Source organism: Prinia subflava, chromosome 17, assembly GCF_021018805.1.
Source record: "Prinia subflava isolate CZ2003 ecotype Zambia chromosome 17, Cam_Psub_1.2, whole genome shotgun sequence".
Taxonomy (NCBI): domain Eukaryota; kingdom Metazoa; phylum Chordata; class Aves; order Passeriformes; family Cisticolidae; genus Prinia; species Prinia subflava.
Window position 1 is genome coordinate 4,357,085 of NC_086263.1, and position 21,827 is coordinate 4,378,911.

General features: G+C 41.2%; 1 protein-coding gene across 33 annotated transcripts in view; it reads left to right on the forward strand.

The window, feature by feature from the left end:
- The window catches only part of RBFOX1 (RNA binding fox-1 homolog 1), an 818,485-nt gene that overhangs the window by 648,730 nt on the left and 147,928 nt on the right, over positions 1–21,827 (forward strand). The gene's annotated exons all lie outside the window — the stretch shown is intronic.

Consider the following 21,827-nt stretch of genomic DNA (forward strand, 5'->3'; position numbering starts at 1 on the left):
AAGTTTAACTGCATGAAAGTTTGGTTTCCACTGTATAGATGTTATTTGAAAAGCGTAGGAAAAACATAACTTCTCTAAATAGTGAATGTTTCTAAGATCAGTTAACATCTTACATTGTTCCTCATGTGCAATTTGAGTTTTGCCGTTTTTATTTTGTTCTTTAAAATTATGTGGTGGAAGGAAGATAAACATGTGTTGTTGGGGTTTTGCAAAGGTAAACTAAAGAGTGCTTGTGGGAATAAAAATTAAAATAATTAATTAAGATATAATTATTTTTACATGATGTTACTCCATAAAGTTGAGCAAGTGGTTAACAATTGCAATACAATTTTCTCTCTTTTTTTTATAAGTATAAATAGCAGAAATGCATTTATCACATAATTCAAAGATTATCCTGTTCAATATATATTCATGTCTCCATGGTATTTAATTCAAATGCGAAGTCATGGTAAATGAGGCCAACACTTAATATGTCATGTACAACATTTTCTTTTCCTGTGTTTTAATTTCATCCTCTCTTTTTTTGCCTGTTGCTGCTTCTTATTTCTCCCATACATACATTATGGGTTTTTTTCCTAATCTAATTCGCACTTATTTCTTTTTCTAATACTTGGTCTTTAAAAGGTAAATAGGATGAGGAAATAGTATGTTAACATGGAAAAAAATGCAGAGAATGGCTAAAATGGTTTGTCAGAAGTAGTGGGGAGGATCTCAGAACGTGGTAACTCAAATGTGTGTGGTATCACAGGAGAGAAAATGAGTCCATGTACTTGTAAAGGCTGTTCTTAACTAAGCCAAACTTTAATAGATTTAAATGTTGTGTAGATACCGTGTCAGTGTAGGTAAAGTGACCTCCTTACAAGACATCTGGTGTGCCATCAACTAGAAATGACAGACCTGTGAATCACATGAGATGATGAGCAGCATCTGAATCAAAATTCCAAATTATTTCATTCCAGTTTTAGCAACGGTTTGAGTTTTCTTTGTGTGATACCAGAGCACTCCAGGATTTTTCATATCAAGGTTCTAGTGAACTTTGTTTCATGAACTATGTATAAAGAGTAGCCATATTTTACTGTAGGGTTTTAGTAAATGGTGTACAACTTCTTCTCTCACCATTGCATTTTAGAGCTAAGTCAAACTCTTCCAAACCTATTTTTTCCACTATTCTATTAGGTCACATCATGCTGCCTAACTGTTCTTCCTCAGATATCCTGAGTACTTTGCAAGTCTTCAACCTATTTTATCACAGCTCTTCCCTCCTGGCCTCCTGCTGTGTCTGCATTTGTTTTTCTTACAGCTAGAAATTAAACCAAGCAATTTCTGCTGAATCTGCCACAGATATGCCGTTCTATAAACAGGAACAGAATTTAGGAGATGCGCGATAAATGCTATTTTATTGATTCAGATGGATAATATAACTACTTTGACTGACGAGAAAGTCTGCCCCTCATCTTAAAATTTAGAATTTCAGCTCAGTCTCCAAATCAGTGTTTGAAAAGCTTCATGGGAATAAAGTTATCTTAAATTTCCTCTGGCTCAAAAGCAAAACAGCAGGGAGAGAGAGGTGTCATCACAGAAGCATTTAACACCCATCAAAGACACAAGGAAATTCTTCTAGATAAAAGAAAAACATGAAGCCAGGTTTTCTGCTGGTCAGGTCATTTCTGAGGAAGACTAAAATAATCAGCTTCTGTTGCTAATTTTGATTAATGTGATTTTTCTCGGTGATTTCAAGCGCTGCTCTCAGCCAGCCCAAAGAGCAGGATCACAAGCCCAGGGAAGCATTCCCACATTCTCTGGGGAGCACAGCACAGCTGCTCTGAAGGACAGGGGCTGGAGCCACACTTCAAGGGAAAATAATCCTTCATTCCCGTCAGACCTGCTTTTGGAGGGGCTGATTAGAGAGGAGAAGCAGCTTTGATTGTCCGCGCGCTCCAGTCGCGCTGCCGCTCAATTTCACGTTCTTGGGTTCCTAATCAGAGCGTGGGAGGTTCCCCTGCCTTCAGCAGTGCCTTTGGGTGCTTGGCAGGCAGGTTTCCATCCCCTGATGGGGCAGGAGCTTCCTGAGGGTTTGTGTAATTCCTGGGGGATCCCTGGGGATCACTGTGGGGCAGGTGTGTGCTGGTTTCTCTTCCACGATCTGGGCTTTCAACAGGGAGGATGTGTGAGAAGGTTTTGCCACTGCTGAGCTGGGTGTGCCTGATCATCCTGAGCAGCAAAACCAACTCCCCTTGTCTCACTTGGCAGTTTTTATAAAGCCAGGTTCTCAGAAGAGCTGATAATTGGCTTTCAAAAAGAACTTTACTTTTTGCAAGGCCTCAACAGAAGTGAAAAACTAAGCTGTGTTTTTAAATTTGGCCTTACTTTGAGGCTGAATGGATGAATGTGAATTTGCTCATTCCCAGCTAAGACACAAATGAGGTTTGCAAACTGAAGATTGTTTTCTTCAATCACGTGAGTTTTTTGTGTTTTGTTTTTCTGCCTGTGTGCCTTGTGAGAAATGACCAGTCTTTGTCTTTTCCTGTTCTGTCCTGAGATGTGGTTGTCATTAGGACAGGAGCAAAAATTAGTGCTTCATGTGTAGTTATGATCATTTTACTATAGTCCTAAATTAATTTTAACTACAACAAAAAACTCTTTCACTTAGTTACTGCACTGTGTTTCATTTAGAGGTATCTAAATACCTCTAAACCTGAGGTATCATCTTGCTCTCTAAACACTAAGTGAACTTTGGTTTGGTTTTCTAATGAAGTTTCTTTTCAGTCAGCAGGAAAAACTTACCATTGTCATGTCAATTTAGGGGTTGGAAAAATTACAGTACATTCCTTCTTTTTGTCCCTTATTGCAGGAATTTTGTAACTATTGGCCTTTTAACTACATAAGAAGTTTTCCTCTGTTCTCCTCTTAGGGACAGGGTTTACAAATAGCAGATGCTTTCTTAGAAATGTTAAATAGGTTTTTTTGATGGTTTATGCAAACGCCCATAGTTTTACAATAATTTTTACTATATTAGTTATCTTTCTTTCATATATATTTTCCCTCAATTTTAGTGTCTTTTAAATACTGAATACCTAGAGGGTTTTCCTTAAAATTAATTTTACGTGTGTATGCTGGGTTGTGTTAAATGTAAAGCAGTATAACTTTATGAACTCATGGTGGACTCCTGTCACACATAAAGACTTTCATGCTGTAGATTTCCATTTGTAAATTTAAAACAGCTCCTGACAAACTCTTGGACTGACAGCACAGAAACATTTCTTGGTCTGTCCAGCAGACTGGCCCAGAGTGAGTTGTTCTGCAGGGCAGCCTGGTTCAGAGTTCTCCCAGGGTTTCCTCAATCCCATCCGCTGCGCTTGCAGAGCTCCTCCTGGGAACTGGAAATTCCAGTGTTTTTAAATGCCTGGGGTATGGATAGGGGTGATCAGCCTTCCTCAGGAGTGTCAGAGCTGGGCCAAGTGCTGGGTGGGCTGAGCAAAACAAGGACAAACTCGAGCAGCCTGGGTGTCCCCTGGTTCATTCCAGCATTATCCCTTGGAAAGTGGCCTTCTTGTGAGGCATCAGGGCTATCAAATAACTCAGTTATTTGAATAACAGTAAAAATGGATGTTGTGGTGCTGATGTTGAAATTAGCTTTATCAGCTTTGTCAGCTAATTTTGCTTTCCTCCCCAGGAACAGGCTGAGTGGTGTGGGAGTGCACCGTGCTCCATCACAGGCACACACAGCCTGTACCAAACCCTCTCTTGCAGCCGAGCCCATGGCCAGCCCTCCTCCTCACCTCCCAATTCCCTAATCTAATCTAGCTCCGTGGGCTTTATGGGGGCTCATTTAGGCAGCAGAAGCTGTGCTAGAATTGTTAGGTGTGCCAGCAGTGATTTGTACCATCTGGGTACGGAAAAGAGAGGTTAGTACCACCACGGAGAAAGATCTTTATTCCGTTACTAAGCCAATCTATTTCGAGAGTGGCTGCAGAGCAATTGGAAACTGAGAAATGGGCAGCTCTGCAGTTCTAGTGAAATGTCAAAGGATAATGAAACAAGGGAAACGTAATGCTTCGTGGTGTGAGCCAAGTTACAAGCAGGTGGCAGCAGTAAATATGTATATAAATAACAATATGGATGAAATGTCAAGGTTTCCAGCTGGCTTTGTAAAGGCATTTCAGGAATATTATACTTAGAGTAACAACGCAGCGTGACCACTCACTACAAGCATGTATCATCTCAAAATGCATATATTTACATTAAGGGCTCAAGTATCCTCAGGTTTTATCATGCTTAAAATTTAGGTTCTGGCCAAAAACAGCCTAAGAGTTTGGGAAGCCCCAAACCATGGTGTTTTATGGGAGACCTGCTTCCATCTGACACCGTGTTACTTCACATAATGAAACCTGCAGCTTCTACCTGCACCTCTTCAAAATGAATGTAGACTAAGACAACGTGTGTACAGTGTTAGTGAGCTCTATGTGCAGACCTGTCTGCGTGCCAAGCCCCTAAACTTACCTGGGGTGGAAAATGCACTCAGGGCCTTTGCTGGCTGGGACAGAGGTTCACACACACAGGGCTTTCAAACTGGAGAGCAAAAATCTGTCAGTGCCCTCTTTAGGACACTAGAGTTCCACCTTCTGCTGTCAGTTCAATGATTTTATTAGCTTTGAGGAAAGAGGTTCTCTGTGATCAACAGTGTAAAAGTTTCACAATAGAGAGCATCAAAGAAAAAAGAAGAAAAACCATTCTAAAAATATTTTTAAATTATTATTTAGCATGTGGCTGTTCATACCACCTTCTCTGAAAGAGCTCTGACATGTTTCAGAAACTTTCCACTCCAATATTTCTTAGTTAAGTTGCAAGCAAGTCTCATATTGATTTGAAAAGTAGATAATAGCAGTGACCTCTAAAGAAAGCCTCTAAAGCCAAATACATTAACAATTGTTAAACAACACCTGCATGTTATTTGCTGTGTTGATCCTTTAGAGAGCAGCATTAGCACTGCTTTGGGCTCCATCCCGTGTCCAGAAGATCAAGGAATTTTGTTTTACATTCCAGCATTTTGTAAAAATGAGGTGAACACAAATTAAACTGTTTTCAACATAATGATGTTATAGGAATAATTTAGCCTTATGTCAAGGACTAGGACATTATTGTCTAACACTGTTGCCTTTATTAGTTTCAATACTTTTAAAAAATAAGTAATGAAATTATGAAGTCCTTAGAACTAGAGACTACCAGTCCACTTAACAGGAGTTAATACTGTAGGTGCTGATAAATTACAGACTGGGATTGTCAAAATCACCTTAAACTGGTTATTGAGTTATTGTAACTACAGCAGAACTCCTCATAATGCAGAGTCACTTAAGCACATCTGTTACATTGATGTATCACTAGTTTTATGGACCTGGATTAATTCCAGAGTAAACAGTGAGCACTTTGCTGAAAGGCTGTAAACACAGACACAAGTCACTCATCTAGAAATCCCCAGGCATAATTTGCCAATGGGTTGAGTGCCTCAAGTATTTTACCCTTTGTGATGTAGCAGGATGCCACAGTCCTGCTTTCTGTACTGCTCAGGGGGATGGGGAGAGGTGGCAAGGTTCCTCCTTTTGTTACTTATGGCTAAATTTGCCTCCCTCTAGTACTGAAGTGCTCTCAGTCCTGAAGTTGTTCCAGGAGTTTATGAAGTGTTATGAATTTGCTAACAGTGAAATCTGCAGTTTTCCAAAATCAAAGTCAGCCAAATGCAGTACAGATCATCTAAAACTGAGTACCAGACTTCTAAACTCCTTTTCCAAATCAAATGTGAGTCCCTAGATTGGAAGGATCACGGGGCCTAAAGCCATTAATTGCATATGAACTGTGTTTAACCTGATTTTACAGTCTTTTTAGCCATCTTGAAATCTTGGAACAATTTGGGGGTTGCATTAAACATTTCACGTTCCTTCCACTTATTCCATCTTGTGCCTTTTGCTTTGACATACCTTCCCCTTTTGGCCATGGTCTTGGTGAGACAGTTATGAAGAGATTTAACATTTCTTCAGTAATACACACAGGGAACAGGTTCAAAATTGCAAAATAACTTCTCCTTGCTGTTATTTAATGCATGCTAATACTGAAAACATGTCCTGAGATATGGAAATGGCTACATAGTAATGCTGTGAACTCTGTATCAAACTGTAGGTAAGACCTTATGTTTTGTTATTTTTTTAGTGTTCAGAGATTTCAAAATATGGGGATTAAACTCTTTTAGCACAAACAAGCCATTTCATTTGTTGCTGCTACCAACCAAATACAAGAGTGGGGAAGTCTGTCTTTTCTTTATTCAGGCCCCAAAATGATGGTGAAAAGTAAAGGTGCAATAAATGGTTTCAGCAGGTCAGGGAACATAATTTATGTTACAGAGTTTTAAATTATCTGATGTTAAAGAGTCATAAGAATCTTGCTTGTTAGAATATCAGATATGAGAGACTGAACAACAGATAATTACTACTGAAAAAAAAAAAAAAGAAGCCAAATCCAAATGAATTTATGGAGGAAATTATTTCAAGTAGCACTGAATTTTAAAGGACTAGCAAATTTAAAAGACTAATCTTTTACATATTGAAATAAATCCTTGGATCCTTTGGCTTAGTGGAAAATAGAATAATTCTTAGTAGCTCTAATGTGAGGAGGAGCTTGGAAATGGTACAAATTAAGGATTCTAAGATTTAATTTCCAGGTGGCAACCTTAAGATGACAAGGAGTTGGTGTAGGAGAAAGCAAATTCAGGTTTGTGGAGTGTCATTTGGAATTGGTCTATCTTGAGTAGATGCAGACTAAAAATTGTAGGTTCAGCCTATAGAAAAAGGAGTAATTTATAATTTAACTTTAGTAGCATTTTCATCTGTTCTTAAAATAAGCAGGATAAATTTATTTGGCATCTTCCCAGCATTTAGAATCCTACTTAACTTGTATCTGGGACTTAGATCTAGATGTTACAGTGCCGTATCTGTGCCTAAAAAGAAGGAAAGCATGATGTCTTCTGTAGAGATCAGTTTGGGCATTTTAGGCTGGGGTGAGTGCAGAGTACAGTCTTGCACCCAAACAGTGGAAAAATTCAGAATATTTCCAGTTTACAATATGAATTTGGAATCTGAAGCTTCTTAACAGTAGCTGGAATAAGCCTCACAGGTCTAAAGATGGTGAATTTTAGGAAAATCTGAATCATTATCTAAAATCCAGCTGTCACATTATTTGTAGTAGTGGTAGGTCATGAAATATTGAAGGAATTTTAAGGAAGAATTTATTTTAAGGATTATGTATCTTTAATATCAGGGATCATTATTTTTAATTGTCCCTACTCTTGTCTTTTGTCTTGCACTCTGAGGAGGAAGACTTAATTTATCTTTACTGGAATTTTATCCGAGGTCTGCAAAAACTAAAATTATTCTTATCAACAGGGAATTAGTTGAATTGAAATAAATAGGCAGATTTTACTCCAGTTATATGTATATGTATATGATCAGTTGGGAGTGTCATTATCTTCCATAACTTAGCAAAGATTTGCTGTGGGTGATTGTTCTGCTTTTAGGCATTCAGAGGTGGCTGTATATCCTACCAATCTATCATTAACATGGATCTTTAATATGCTGGGACAAAGGCAGAAATGAACCTGCTTTTGCCTTGGCAGGGTGCTATTTAGAGTGTAATTAATAGATAAATATTTGGGTTATTTTCAGTTGATCTATACAGTTCCTGCTGCAGATTTTGTGGTACATCAGAACCCACCTCTGGCATCTTCCAAAGCTGCCAGCTGAGCACAGCTACAATGTAAAGTGACTGGAGTGGGATTTGGGAGTGTCCTGAATCTTTAGGTGTTTATGTGATATTTTTATAACTCAGTATTAAACAAGACACCAACACTTGGAACTCAGTTTAAATGAGCGCAGCGTTCAGATCAAAGGGGGAAACGTTCTCCTTAAAGGACAGGTCATTGCTTTTCCCTCAGAAGTGATCAAAGCTGCCTTCATTGAAGCTGTGGTTAAACACTGCTGCAGCATCGCCGTGTTTAGGTCTCTTTTCTTTTCCACTTCATTTTCTGCACCCCCTACAAGGACAGTGAAGGACCTCCTAGAAGAAAGGACATCATGTGTGGCAGAATTCCCCATGAGGTTCCATCACATTTGGTTCAAACATTTTGTATTCATATTGAGTCCCTTTTATGCTGGTTTTATGCTGATTATACCTAGAGGCCATTAAATGTTAGCAGATACTTTATATTTGCAATTTTGAATGCAATACATGGCATGAAATTCTGTTAAAGGGGGATGTTTGACATGGAGCATGAACATATTAAAGTGGATGTACTTCCAGAAACTCATAGAGGTTGAGGGCATCTTGTTTTGCTCTTTTAACTCTCAACTGCTGGCTGTAGCTTATGGCTCTGAGGTGGGGAAAATGAGGTAAATTTTAAGCCTCCATTCCTGTGACTTTACTGCTTTGAAACACTAACCCACAGAAGTTCAGACAGATGATCACATTTGTTTATTCAGGCAGTCCAGAATACAGTTTGAAGGACTGTGCTGAGGGATCTAAATCTGGTTCTATTTTATTATATTCCCTAGAACTATTTAAGTGGACATACCAGCGATATGAAGTTGAATGGAAAGGAGAACTGAGCAGAGTCTGATGTGAATAAATTGATGTGTATTTCTGAGCTTCCACTGAGGAAAGTTCTTAACCTGGTTGTGTGTAAGATAATTTTTTTCTTGGTGGAGAGAGAGAGCAGCATGTTTGGAGTATAATTAAAACTAGAAAGAAAAGTTCAATTTGCAGAATTTTAATTTTCAGAGTACCCCAGGAGCTGTAACCTGACAACAGGCATGTTGTAGGTAACCAGTTTAATCTGTTTCTTCAAGGAGAAGAGACAGGGGTGTCCTCTAGGCAAGGCTGTGGATCAGTTCTTAAAACACTCTGAAAGTTCTAGAATTCTTTGCTTGTCCCATGCCCTTATGATCAAGAGCAGCCCTTCTTTAAAGTGAAGGAAATAATACAGATATATTCAAATAATGTGTTATTTCCACATTTTTCTGCAGCAGAAATGTACAATAAAAATGGCCTGAGTGTTATTTCTGTAGTGTAGGTGGCACACACCTTTAGACAAGGTGGTCATTGAGGTGAGAATTAATGTCTTATAAATCTTGTTTAGGATTTCAGAACCTCCAGAGCAAATCCTACAGGGATAAAGAGGGAAGCTGAAAATAGCATTCCACAAGTTAGCCTGTTTTAAAATGTTTTAATAAGTTTTGAAATCCTATTCTTTGATATTTGGAATACTTAGGTTTGAACTTGTTAGAGTGCTGATGTTGCTTGTACACAATGTCAAATGTCAAAAAAGAGAATTTTAGCTCCTGTCTATAAATGAGTATTCCCGGGTCCCACTTTCCCATGCCCCTGAGGAACTATGGGGCCCTGCACAAACCATGAAACCTCTCCATGCTTCATTTGCCATATTTGAACTGGATATAATATGATTTATTTTTTGAAAATTACCTCTTCTCAGCAAAGCTGGCACACACTCCAGGGGAGGGGTCAGCTGGAGCATCCTTTTCACTTTGGTGGAGGAGTGGGCACAGCTCCCACTTTCCCAAGCTGGCTTTGGTGTTCCTCCTGGGGCAGAGGAGTGGGAGGAGCTGCTGGGGGCTGCAGGCTCCTGAGCCCCCCAGGCTGAGCCCCAGGGAGGGCAGAGGCAGTGCAGGCAGGGCAGAGGCAGTGCAGGCAGGGCAGAGGCAGTGCAGGCAGGGCAGAGGCAGTGCAGGGAGGGCAGAGGCGCTGCAGGGAGGGCAGAGGCAGTGCAGGGAGGGCAGAGGCGCTGCAGGGAGGGCAGAGGCAGTGCAGGGAGGGCAGAGGCGCTGCAGGCAGGGCAGAGGCAGTGCAGGGAGGGCAGAGGCGCTGCAGGGAGGGCAGAGGCGCTGCAGGGAGGGCAGAGGGGCTGCAGGGAGGGCAGAGGCAGTGCAGGGAGGGCAGAGGCAGTGCAGGCAGGGCAGAGGCAGTGCAGGGAGGGCAGAGGCAGTGCAGGGAGGGCAGAGGCGCTGCAGGGAGGGCAGAGGCAGGGCAGGCAGGGCAGAGGCAGTGCAGGGAGGGCAGAGGCAGTGCAGGGAGGGCAGAGGCAGTGCAGGGAGGGCAGAGGCAGTGCAGGGAGGGCAGAGGCAGTGCAGGCAGGGCAGAGGCAGTGCAGGGAGGGCAGAGGCAGTGCAGGGAGGGCAGAGGCAGTGCAGGCAGGGCAGAGGGGCTGCAGGCAGGGCAGAGGCAGGGCAGGCAGGGCAGAGGCAGTGCAGGGAGGGCAGAGGCAGTGCAGGGAGGGCAGAGGCAGGGCAGAGGCAGTGCAGGGAGGGCAGAGGCAGTGCAGGGAGGGCAGAGGCAGGGCAGAGGCAGTGCAGGGAGGGCAGAGGCAGTGCAGGGAGGGCAGAGGCAGGGCAGAGGCAGTGCAGGGAGGGCAGAGGGGCTGCAGGCAGGGCAGAGGCAGTGCAGGCAGGGCAGAGGCGCTGCAGGGAGGGCAGAGGCAGTGCAGGGAGGGCAGAGGCAGTGCAGGGAGGGCAGAGGCAGTGCAGGGAGGGCAGAGGCAGTGCAGGGAGGGCAGAGGCGCTGCAGGCAGGGCAGAGGCAGTGCAGGGAGGGCAGAGGCAGTGCAGGCACTGCAGGCAGGGCAGAGGGGCTGCAGGGAGGGCAGAGGCAGTGCAGGCAGGGCAGAGGCAGTGCAGGGAGGGCAGAGGCAGTGCAGGGAGGGCAGAGGGGCTCCCCTGGCCTGGCAGAGCTCACGTCACTGCCAGAGCTGCCTCAGAGCGGTTCAGTCACTGCAGGGCTCTGGAAGGGGAGGAAAATGTGGATTTCTTTTTTTTTTTTGTGGTTTGCTGTAAAATGGAGTAAATGTAGCACACTTCAATTGTCATTGAAGAGATTTTTTTGTGCTCTTCCTGTAAATGGTAGAATAAGTTTGATGAGCATTCAGAGGCCAGGAAAAACAAACATGCAGAAGGGAAATCTGAGCCAGAAATATTGCACTGTCTTCTTCTTATGAGGGAACTTCTCTTTAGAACTTCTGCAGATGCCTGCCATGATAGAAAGACTTCTTTCAAAGGCAACAGGCAACACTTAAATAATGTGTATAATTATTTCAATAAAATATTAAGCTAGTGATACAGCAGTGCTCTCTAAGAGAACACCATTAGGGAAGCAGGTTCACTTGTCACTGTTGTGTGCAGGTTTTTCAGTTGTGAGGATGGAAAGTATTTTATACCTTTAAGCTTTTAAAATCTTTCAAATTTTAAAATTACGAGCAATATGATTATTTGAAAAATAAAGCAAAGAAATGCAATGGTGCTGTTGCCACCTACAAACCTGAATCTTTGCCTGATAGGTTTAGTTTCACTTTTTGAGCATTTTTTCCTTTTCCTGCTTGTTGCAGGCACACCATTCCCTTGCATCAGGGATCACTGGCTTTAGAGCTGTCCTCAGGTGATGCCTTGCCCAGGTGTGAGAGTCCACAATTCTCATGGGTAGAGTAGTGCACACTGTGTAAACAAATAACATTGTGCCACACCAGTTTTACTTTATTTATTTATTTCTTTATTTTACTTTGTCTTTGGAAATAAAGTATTTAGGGACTTAATTCTGATTGTCTAAGGAAATGCTAGGCTGTTAAGTGTGAAGTGTTTCAGACTGTTAAAAGCTGCAATTCTGAGCCCTTTGTTTTTACCTCCATTTCCTTCCATTTTCTTCACAAAATCCTTTCATAAAGTTATTTTGGAGCTTTTTACAATAAGTATTTATTTCTCTGGTAGCTGATGCATCTCCAATTTTATCACCTTTTATATTACTATGAAATTTTCAGCTGCATCCGTAAATTTCCTCTCCAAAATGCCTCCCAGGATGCAGAAATGCCGAACAAGTGGAATGGTGATGGTTCCCTGGTGGAGACATCCTCCCCTCGGTCTGACTGGTGGGACTGGGCCCTTCTGGTTCATTCCTCAGCTTCATTTCTGAGACAACAGCACCTGCCAGCACCAGTGCTGATGGTTTGGTGTGGAAGAGAGAGACATTTCCTGCAGAGAGCCAGACTCAGATCATTCCCCAAGTTTGCCATGCCGTGTGTCAGCAGGAATCCGAGCTGCTTTCAGAGCAGTGGCTCTGGAATATCGCTCCTCTCTTTCATACAGCCACCACTCCTTGCAGTGTCTTAACAGCAAAATGCACATTTGTGATCTGATCTTTATAAACTTTGGCCGTATTTGCAATAAAATCTTACTGTGCTGCTCTCTTTAGACATGTCCTGTATAAAGTGCACCTCTCTGCCAGCCCAGGTTGTTACAGCAGCATAAAACTTGGAACTGGTTAACAGGGGTTCAACTAACCAGGTTTAAATAGGGGTTTTCCTTAGGTTTTACTTTTTGCAAGCAGACCCAGTTTGGTCTGAGCCTCATAAATACATCAGGAAACTGTGTTGAAGTGGAAAGAAGGTAACAAGCTGTGTCTGAGAGCTCTAGGATTAAACACATCCAGCACAAATATCTGACAGAGACTTTGAACATCCTGTTCAGCAGCAAGAAGAATGAAAATAGCCCATCTTCTGTACCCTGTTTTTGTCATCATAGGTACATAAAAGAATTCACGTTTTGCAAATGAATTGAAATAGGGTCTTATGTGACCTAACTTAAATTTAAATTAAGATTGAAGTGTATTTAGATTAGGATTGGTGACAGTATGCCAGAAATCTTGATTACAAGTCTCTTGAAAAACAGAATTATTTTTTATGTTTCCACACCTTTAAAGAAAAAAACCTAAATGTCAGGTCTCGCAAAAACCTACATAAGTTTGCAATCACTGCAGCATCTGTTAATCTCTTATAGCCATTTGAATTCCATTTTAATTCAGAAAGAGAACTATTTTTTAAATACTACACTTCAACTTACAGTGTGCTGCTGATCTTTCTGGGAAACTTTTGCTTGCAGAATGAGCAATGTAGACTCTGAATGTATTAATTCATTCATCGTTAATTCATAAATTCATTACTTCATCCTGCTGGGGAGTCCCTGAAGCAGGCAGCAGGGTCAGGGCCAGCCCCTGTCCCAGTCCTGCTCAGTCTCAGCTTTGCTCCCTTAGTGTGACAAGAGCATCATCGGAGTCTGGCACTGCCAGCACCTCTGCACTTCTCGTTTTACTTCTCGTCTTTCAGATTTCTGGGAGACCCACAGGCAGAAATCTCCCCAAGTACAGCTTTGAGTTCCCAAGACTTAATTCATTCTCTCTTCAGGGGCTCATTCCACCCCAGTGCCACAATGGCTAATGGCGCTTCAAAGAAACAAACAAACAAAAATGAAAAATCAGTATATTGGAGAAATACTTATTAATGACCCTTTGTCAAGGGTTTGTTCTTGCAAGGAAGGACCAAGATAACCATGAACTGATCAACCCCCTCACTGCTGTCGTGGGCACCATCCAGATTTTTACGGTCATTTTTGTACTGGTTTGGAATTGGTACTTCCTAGAATGCACCCAGGGATTCTCCACACTCAGAACCTCCAGTAAATTTTAAAGATGTAGACTTTTTAATTGTTGAAGGAAAAAAATGAAAGGGGAAGGGAAACATGGAGGCTGCAGGGAAGGGATGGGGATAAAGATTAAGATACTGTGGAATCATTACTGGTTAGGTCAGTGGATTTACAGTTTGTTTAAACTGATTTTGTTGTTGCTATTTTTTAATTTAATGAAAGTCATAGTCAATCTTCATCAGTCTCCAGTCACAGAGTCCTACATAAAGTTGATCCATTTTTGCTCAAATTAAAGAGTGTGTAAAAGAAAAGTTCCTCTTTAATGTATTTGGCTTGTGAATAAAGATACTTTTCTGACCATCAGTGAAGTGTTTAACAACAGAGTAAAAATCTAATTCAAGACTGTGAAGCTGTCCTATTCAAAATTAAGTATAATGTGATTTTATTTATTCAGTATTGAGTAGGAGAATAAAATGTTGCTGAATAATACCTTGAGAACTTCAAATCAGATCTATTGAAGTCAGATAAACATGACAAGAAGTCCAGATCTCCTTACTTATTTCTAGAGTTTACTATGAAGCATAAAGACAGTAAGGAATTATGCTCCATATGTGTCAGGATGGGAATAAGGGTGAAGGTTCTATAAAGAAAAGTTCTTATTTAATATTTATAAATGAAAGGTGTCATCAAGCTCTTGATTGTGAATGGTGATTCACTGATTTTGTGTGCCCACTGGAACTGCTTGAATTTCAGGTGTTTCTCAGAGCAGTTGAGCAAATTATTTCACAAAGAATATGTGTGAGATCTGTGTTTGGTGTGATAAATCATGTATGATGAGTCTCTGGGAAAACTGTTCTCTTTAATGTGGATCTGTCTTAGTGCTTCTTTTGTTTTTATGCCTGCTCGTGGGGCTTTGAGACATTTGATAAAACTTGCCATGAAATGATCATGGGAGATCCTGCAACATCTGCTTCTGGCTTCTCCCTCCTCCATGTGAGAAAAAGCCTCCTAAACAAAACACACTTCTTTGGGAATCAGTGCTTGCTGCTTTTTGCAGTGGGGATGAGATGCTGCTGATGCACCTCCAAGTTTCTGTAGAATGCTCTGGAGTGAGAGCTAAAAGCATGAGACAGATTTTTTTAAAAATATTTTTTAGAGCAGTTGCTGGTACCTAGCTAAAAGTTTAGTCTTTTATGGTGCTTTTATGACCAGTGTATCTCATTGTCTATGGATATTCCCTAAAGAAAAAATCAAAACACAAACTATAAAACGCACCAAAACTATTTCTTTGATCCATAAGAAAAGTTATGATCTGGAGTTTTTTTTCACATAAATAAGTGAAAAACACTGTAGAATACATTTTAAATTATTTAAAATTCATCACTGTAAACAAGGAAGTGGATTATTAAAATGTTATGATCTATATGTATTTGGATGAAAGATGTAAGATAGAAATGTTCCCGATGTCTAAATAAGCACATGTAATTAACTGAGATTTCATCTGTCTGAAAAGGAAACTTTTGGGGTGAGAGATACCCTAAGTTTAAGCAGGAAATTGCTTCACTGGAAAACAAGGACTTTTAATCATCATATATAGTAAATATTTAGATCTTAGGCTTTATAAGCCTTTATTTATAAAGAAAACTTAGAGCCACTTGCAGATATTCCTTAAATATAAACTTAAACTGCCCAGATTGTTATGGTGGGGCAATGGTGGATCTCCACACCAAACAGTGAGAATTAAGCATTTTTTTAATCAGTCCTCTTGCCTCCCTGGTGCTTTCCCAGTCAGGCTTTTCTTGGTGAGAAAGGCAGCCTGTTGCTCCCAGGTAGAAATTCCAGTGCTGCACAGACCTGGCTGTTCCCAGGTGTAATTCCAGTGCAGCACAGACCTGGCTGTTCCCAGGTGTAATTCCAGTGCAGCACAGACCTGGCTGTTCCCAGGTGTAATTCCAGTGCAGCACAGACCTGGCTGTTCCCAGGTGTAATTCCAGTGCAGCACAGACCTGGCTGTTCCCAGGTGTAATTCCAGTGCAGCACAGGTCTGGCTGTTCCCAGGTGTAATTCCAGTGCAGCACAGGTCTGGCTGTTCCCAGGTGTAATTCCAGTGCAGCACAGACCTGGCTGTTCCCAGGTGTAATTCCAGTGAAGCACAGACCTGGCTGTTCCCAGGTGTAATTCCAGTGCAGCACAGGTCTGGCTGTTCCCAGGTGTAATTCCAGTGCAGCACAGACCTGGCTGTTCCCAGGTGTAATTCCAGTGCAGCACAGGTCTGGCTGTTCCCAGGTGTAATTCCAGTGCAGCACAGACCTGGCTGTTCCCAGGTGTAATTCCAGTGCAGCACAGGTCTGGCTGTTCCCAGGTGTAATTCCAGTGCAGCACAGACCTGGCTGTTCCCCAGCTCCTGTCACAGAACTGGGACCAGTAAATGCCCCCTTCCAGTGCTGCCCTGAATGAGGCTCTCTCCTGCCCTGTGCAATTTATGATCTGCTCGGGCATGCACTCACAAATATTCCTGTGATCTAGTAATGGTATTACTGGTAAATGATTAATTAAATTCTTTCTGTCATTGAATCTTTTCACTGTTAAGGAATGCTCTGTTGGGGTTGGCTGACTGGTGTGACTGCACGAATTCCAAAATCTCATGTGGTGGCTCTATTCACAAGTTGAAGGGATAGGGCTAGGGAAAGGCAACTAAAATACATAGAAAATGCATATCTGAAAATAAGAAACAATTTAAATGAAAGGCTATTAGCATAGAAACACCTTTTTTTTTTTTTAATCATTTGGTAAACACAGATATCTTGTTATATGATATGATTTACTCATTAGATTCCCAGAAGCCTTTCCTACCCTGGTGACCCAGGTCAGTGTAGCTTTCTGTGCTTACTTTATGTGAAGAGATGACTTGAATTCTCTGGATGAAACCTAAGTGACACCTAAAGTATTCAAAGAAGTGGTGGGGTGTTTTTTTGTTGTTGGTTTTTTTTAGTTTGGGTTTGTTTTTTTTTCCAGTGCAAGCTGTCATTTCTAAAGAGTTTTTCTCAGTAAATTCTTAAACAGAAAATAATTCTGAAAAATATCAAGGCAGGGCAAGTTCATCTTGCTGGGGGAGGAGCTAAAATTCAGCTTGTTGCCTGAAAAACAGGAGAATGCTGAAAAATGAGCTGTTTTAACAATTCAGTTTAAAGTTTAGGCACATTAATCCTATAGTAAAAGAATTGTTTCTTGTTCTCCTCCCCCTCCTGTCTGGCACAGTCCATGGTGCCAGCAAAGCTGTGTTGCCTTTCCTAACTGCACAGTCCTTTCCTCTCAGGATGGTCCCGTGGCAAGGACTGCAAGTGTTTATCTAGAAAAATAACATTAAAAATGGCATTATGTCTTTTTTTGTTTGCCCCTTTTCAGCTCTGTCTTTATGGGGAATAAACAGAGGGGAACAAGGAGAGGAGCCAGCTCCAGGTGACTGGCCAGCTGCCTGTGGAGCAGCACCAGAAAGTGCTCCACAGATTGCAATCTGAAAGCCATTAATATAATGGATAAAGTCTATGAAGCATTTTAAAACCTCCCTTGCCTATAGTGCTGCATTTTATAAGCTAGGTGACATCAAAAGAATTGGTTCTGGCTCAGACCAACTAATAAAAATGGATAAGGCTTATTTTTATGCTGAATATCAGTAAAAGCATGTGCAGAAGATTACATTTAACATTCTGGCTTTTACCCAGAGCACAACAAAGTCTATCTTATCCCCATCCATCAGAACAGAATTTGATGGGTTTGGAGACCCCAGATTTTCATCTCCTATCGAAGCATGAAGCAGCAGCTTGGGCTTGCATGGAGATTGTGTGAACACGACATTGCTCACTGTGTTATGTTTCCTTGAACACTTATAAAGAAGGGTGTATAATTAGGCACAGTGTTTAAATAGGATATTTTAAATTATTGATGCTTAATGCTGATGCAAAGCAATAAATGTGATAATTTTCTATATTAGGAATAATGGAAAGACATAGAAAGGCTGGCTGTTTCCTGTAGGTAAAGGGAGAACAACATCTTTCAGAGCCCAGTAAAAATCCCACATAGTTGTTTTTGTGCCTATACAGCTTTAATTATTGTTAATTTTTCTAGGTACCACATGTTTATTTAAAACTGATTTTTTTTTTGGTTCAGTAGTCCAGCCTGTACCAGCATTAGCCTCCAGATCTCAACAGCATCCTGTTTATTCTGATCTAGCTTGCCTGACTGATTCCCCAAAGATAAAATTCACTAAGTGAACTTGACAGATTCCAGGCTGTCTCCATATGGCAGGGACCGGGCTGCAGCTTCTGAAGCTGCCTGGGATTTAAAAGCTGCTCTCACCTTATTAAGATGGCAGCAGTTACATGCAAGGCAAGTTCACAGGGGCTTGTTTGAATTCTTTTAGTTTCTGCTTGAGACCAATCCGTGCCACTTTCTGTGCCTGTGGGTTCGAGCAGGACCAGGATGGTTTCCCTTTTTTAAATGGTGTTTACACCAGCAAGGGATCAGAACTGAAAATGAACCTGTTCCTCAGTTGTTGACAGTTTTTAAGAGGAGTTTAGGCTTAGCAGGTGCTAAATGGACCAGACCACAAGAGATTTCTGCAAACAAGTGATGAAACGCTGAATTTATTTGTTGCTGGGTCTTTCTTCCCTTTTGCCTTTGTGTACTTATCTGTTTGGCTTTGGGCTGTTAACAAAATAGTTTAATTGTCTTATATTAAAAATGTCAAACCTGTATTCTGGCAATATCAAAATATTGAGCTGAATTCAATGAGCATTTTTGAGAATGCAGACCAGCTGAGGATCTTTCTGTACACATTTAAATCTGTGTGTGGCAGCCATAATCTGTCACACAAAAGGGGTTCTCTTAAATGGACTTGATACTACTGAAAGAGTGCAGTGCTAGAAACACATAAAATATTAGTACTTGATTAAAAAAAAATAGATCTATTCTTTGATTGTAATTTTTTGAGTGGGTTCACAGGGTCAAAATAATTTACTCTGGTAGCTTTGAGCAGACCATCCTTAAAATCACAACATTAGAAAAAAACGGAATTTAGGAAATGTAGACAAAATATTGGAGGTCATTAGTGCTTGTCTATGAAACACAGGCACTGCAAAAAACAGTTCATTAAAAGATAAGTTTAAATTAATGGTGTTGGGATTGATGCACTTATATTATTCTAAGAAAATGAAAGTAGAAGCTGAGGTTTCCTTGATTATTCCTGTTCCCACCTGATGACGTTTTTCAGGAGCACGTGCATACCTGAAAGAGAGACCAAAAATGAGCAACCTTTCTAAATTTCCTTTGTCTTATTGTCCCTTCTTTGCATAGTCCTAAAAGGGGCTAGAAGTGATCTGAGACTTAAAAAAGATTAAAGAATTAAAAAAGTTAGAAAAACCCCCAATCTTTTGGGAGTTAAATTTTGTATTTAAGTTTAAAGTAACTGTGTTGACTAAGGCAAGCAATGGTGTGTCATAGTATCTCCCTATGGCTTTGGTTGTTTCTTTGAGAACTCGTGTGTGGTTTTGTTGGTTGGTTTGGGGGTTTTATTCACAGATACCAATTTTAGATTTGGGGGTTTCACAGATATCAATTTTATGTAGAGGCCTTGGGGTTTTGTGGTTGTCTGTGGTTCTTGCCCTTGAATCTCTTTCATAGCAGAAAGTGCGGGTCTTCACTTGGGACCCTTTAATCAGGTGCTGCATTCCTCCCTTTTCCAGAAAGAGAAGCTCTTGTGGAACGCCTGCTCAGTATCTTCACAGTTCCCATTTTATCAGGGGCTGTGTGAATCAGTTTCTGAACACCGATTTTCCTCTCAGACATGTTGCATGTTTGGAATCATCTGTGTACTTTGTAATGTTTTTTATCTGGTGTTAATTTGCATTTAGCTGTAGATGAGTTTGTAGCAATAACTCTCTTTATTTGCTTTCTGAGGCACTGTTTATTTCTGTATTGTACCAGGTAGCCTTGTGCCAAATAAGCCCAGTAGTATTTGAGCTGGGAACAACAGGCTTTACCTCATTACTGTTTCTCACAACATTTGTAATGCTCCTGTGGGCACCTGTATAAGAAATGTCAACTGAGTCATTATTGGGGTGGATGTTCTTACAGCAGGTGTTTTAAAGGCAAAATTTCAATCTCTGAAAGAAAAGAGACCAAATTCCCAGTCAAGAATTTATAATAAGCAAACAGGTGAGCCCTTTCTCTTCGATGTGGTGCAGTTTCTGTTTCCCCTCTGTCCTGCTGCAGCCCGTGGGGGCAGCCTGGCAGCTGAGCTGGTCAGGGTCACTGCGCAGGGACTGCCTTGGAGATGGAGCCTTTCTTGTTGCTTCTGCATAAAAAGGCAGGTGTGTTTGATTTTTAACAATCCACCACAGTCGTGTTGTTAAACCTGCTACAAAATTCAGACATCTGCCTTTCTGAGCAGCTGTAGCAGATACATGCAGTGCCTCTTCCAGACTCAGGTTTTATTTTGCCCAAACCTATTTTAGATTTAAACTCCACAGAGGTGCCTCTTGCTTTTGTTTCTCACATGTCTTTTGTACACCATTGATATGAATAACTTGATGCTGCAGTTGTACATCTCTCGTGTTTGTGAAGTGAACATCACTTTTATTTTTAATGTATGGACTGGGCAGTGGGGATTCCTAATGCCACTGACGTAACAGTAAATTGAAATCCATTATTTGACTGAAGAATTAAACAGCTTCTCTGCTAAACCTGGATGTTAATGACCATGGAATGGCATAAAATGCAATGATCACAAGAGGCAGCTCAAGCTCACTCTGTAAACATCTACGCTGGCTGAAGTGCAGCAGTGTGTGTTTACAGCAGGGCTGGCACAGGGAGAGATGTGAGTCTTCAGTGCACAAAGGCAAAGGCTGAGTCTAGGCTGCTCACAGGGAAATTTGAAACTTTCTTGGTTTATTTATTTTATTTTATTTATTTTAATTTTTTTTCCCCACTGAATCTTATGAGTTGTCTTGGCACTTAAAAGATGGCAGGGTCACACTGGGCCTTGAACTGATGCTGGCATTGCTCAGCAGAGAGAAAAAACATCTAACAGATCTTCAGTTCCTCTACATTAATGTGGAAAATACCATCTGAACACAGCCTTGAGAGGTTTTTTAATTCTTTCTAGAAAGGTGGTTTGAGTTTTAGGTGGGGTTTGTTTGTTTGTTTGTTTGTTTTACCTGGCTGTGATTTTTTTGTGAGATAGTAATAATAAGAAATAGAATCAGTTGGTTGTTTTGGATAGTCCAGATCACCAGTTGTTTATAACATATTTCATTCCCCTGCTTTTTCCCATTCTGTGTTATTTTTAGAATGTGCTAACTTTAAATTACAATTGGTTTACATTCATTTATTTAACACTGAATTGAAGGCCTGCATCTTTTATGCAACAATGACATACCAAATATGTATGAAAATGTAAGGCACTGTCTAGTAACACAGAACACACTGGTTTAGGTCATAGTTTACTTTATTGCCACTGTTTGTGAATGAACTTATCCATAAACATTACTTTGGCATATAATAATGAGACAGAAATATTTCTGTAGTTTAGAATGGCCTAACCTGTGTCTGAATAACAAAACATAGAAGTTTTACAGTAGCTATTGTTTAGGATTATTTGAAAGCTAAGGTTTGTATTTGCAGGAAAGGCGCTTCACAAGTTATGTTAACAAGTTCATTTCGGTGAAATTATTTCAGAGTTGTGCAAGTCTCTATTGTCTGAGCTGGGACAACACAAAGGAAATAACAAGAAATACATAACCCCCTGTTGTTAGTTAAAAAATTGAGAGGTAGTAGGAATGGTTTGGTAGTATTGGAATGATTGACAGGTAGTAGGAATGATGCACTGAATTTAGGATGAAGGGATGAAAGGATGCTGGTTCAGAGTGTTTTTTCCCAGAGCAGCTGAAGCCCAGGGGGTTTGTGCTGTCCCAGCACGTCAGGGGTGCAGGGGCTGTGGAGCAGCAGGTGGCAGGAGCTGGCACTGCTCTGGTGGCACTGCTGTGCCCGGGGTGCAGTGGCAGGGCTGGCACTGTCCCTGTCCTGCCCCCTGTCCCTGTCCAACACCTGCCATCAAATCCAGCTCAGCAGAGTGGGCCAGACTGGGAACTGAGGAGAGCTGCAGGAGCCTCCCTGGAATCAGTGCAGCTGCTGGGTGGTTCCATCATGCACAGACAGGCCTGGGAGCAGTCCTGACCACTTTTTCAGGAGCGGTGACAATGTCTCATTTCCCAGCCAAGAGCGTGAGTCAGGCTGCTCAGCTCTGTTCTCAAGG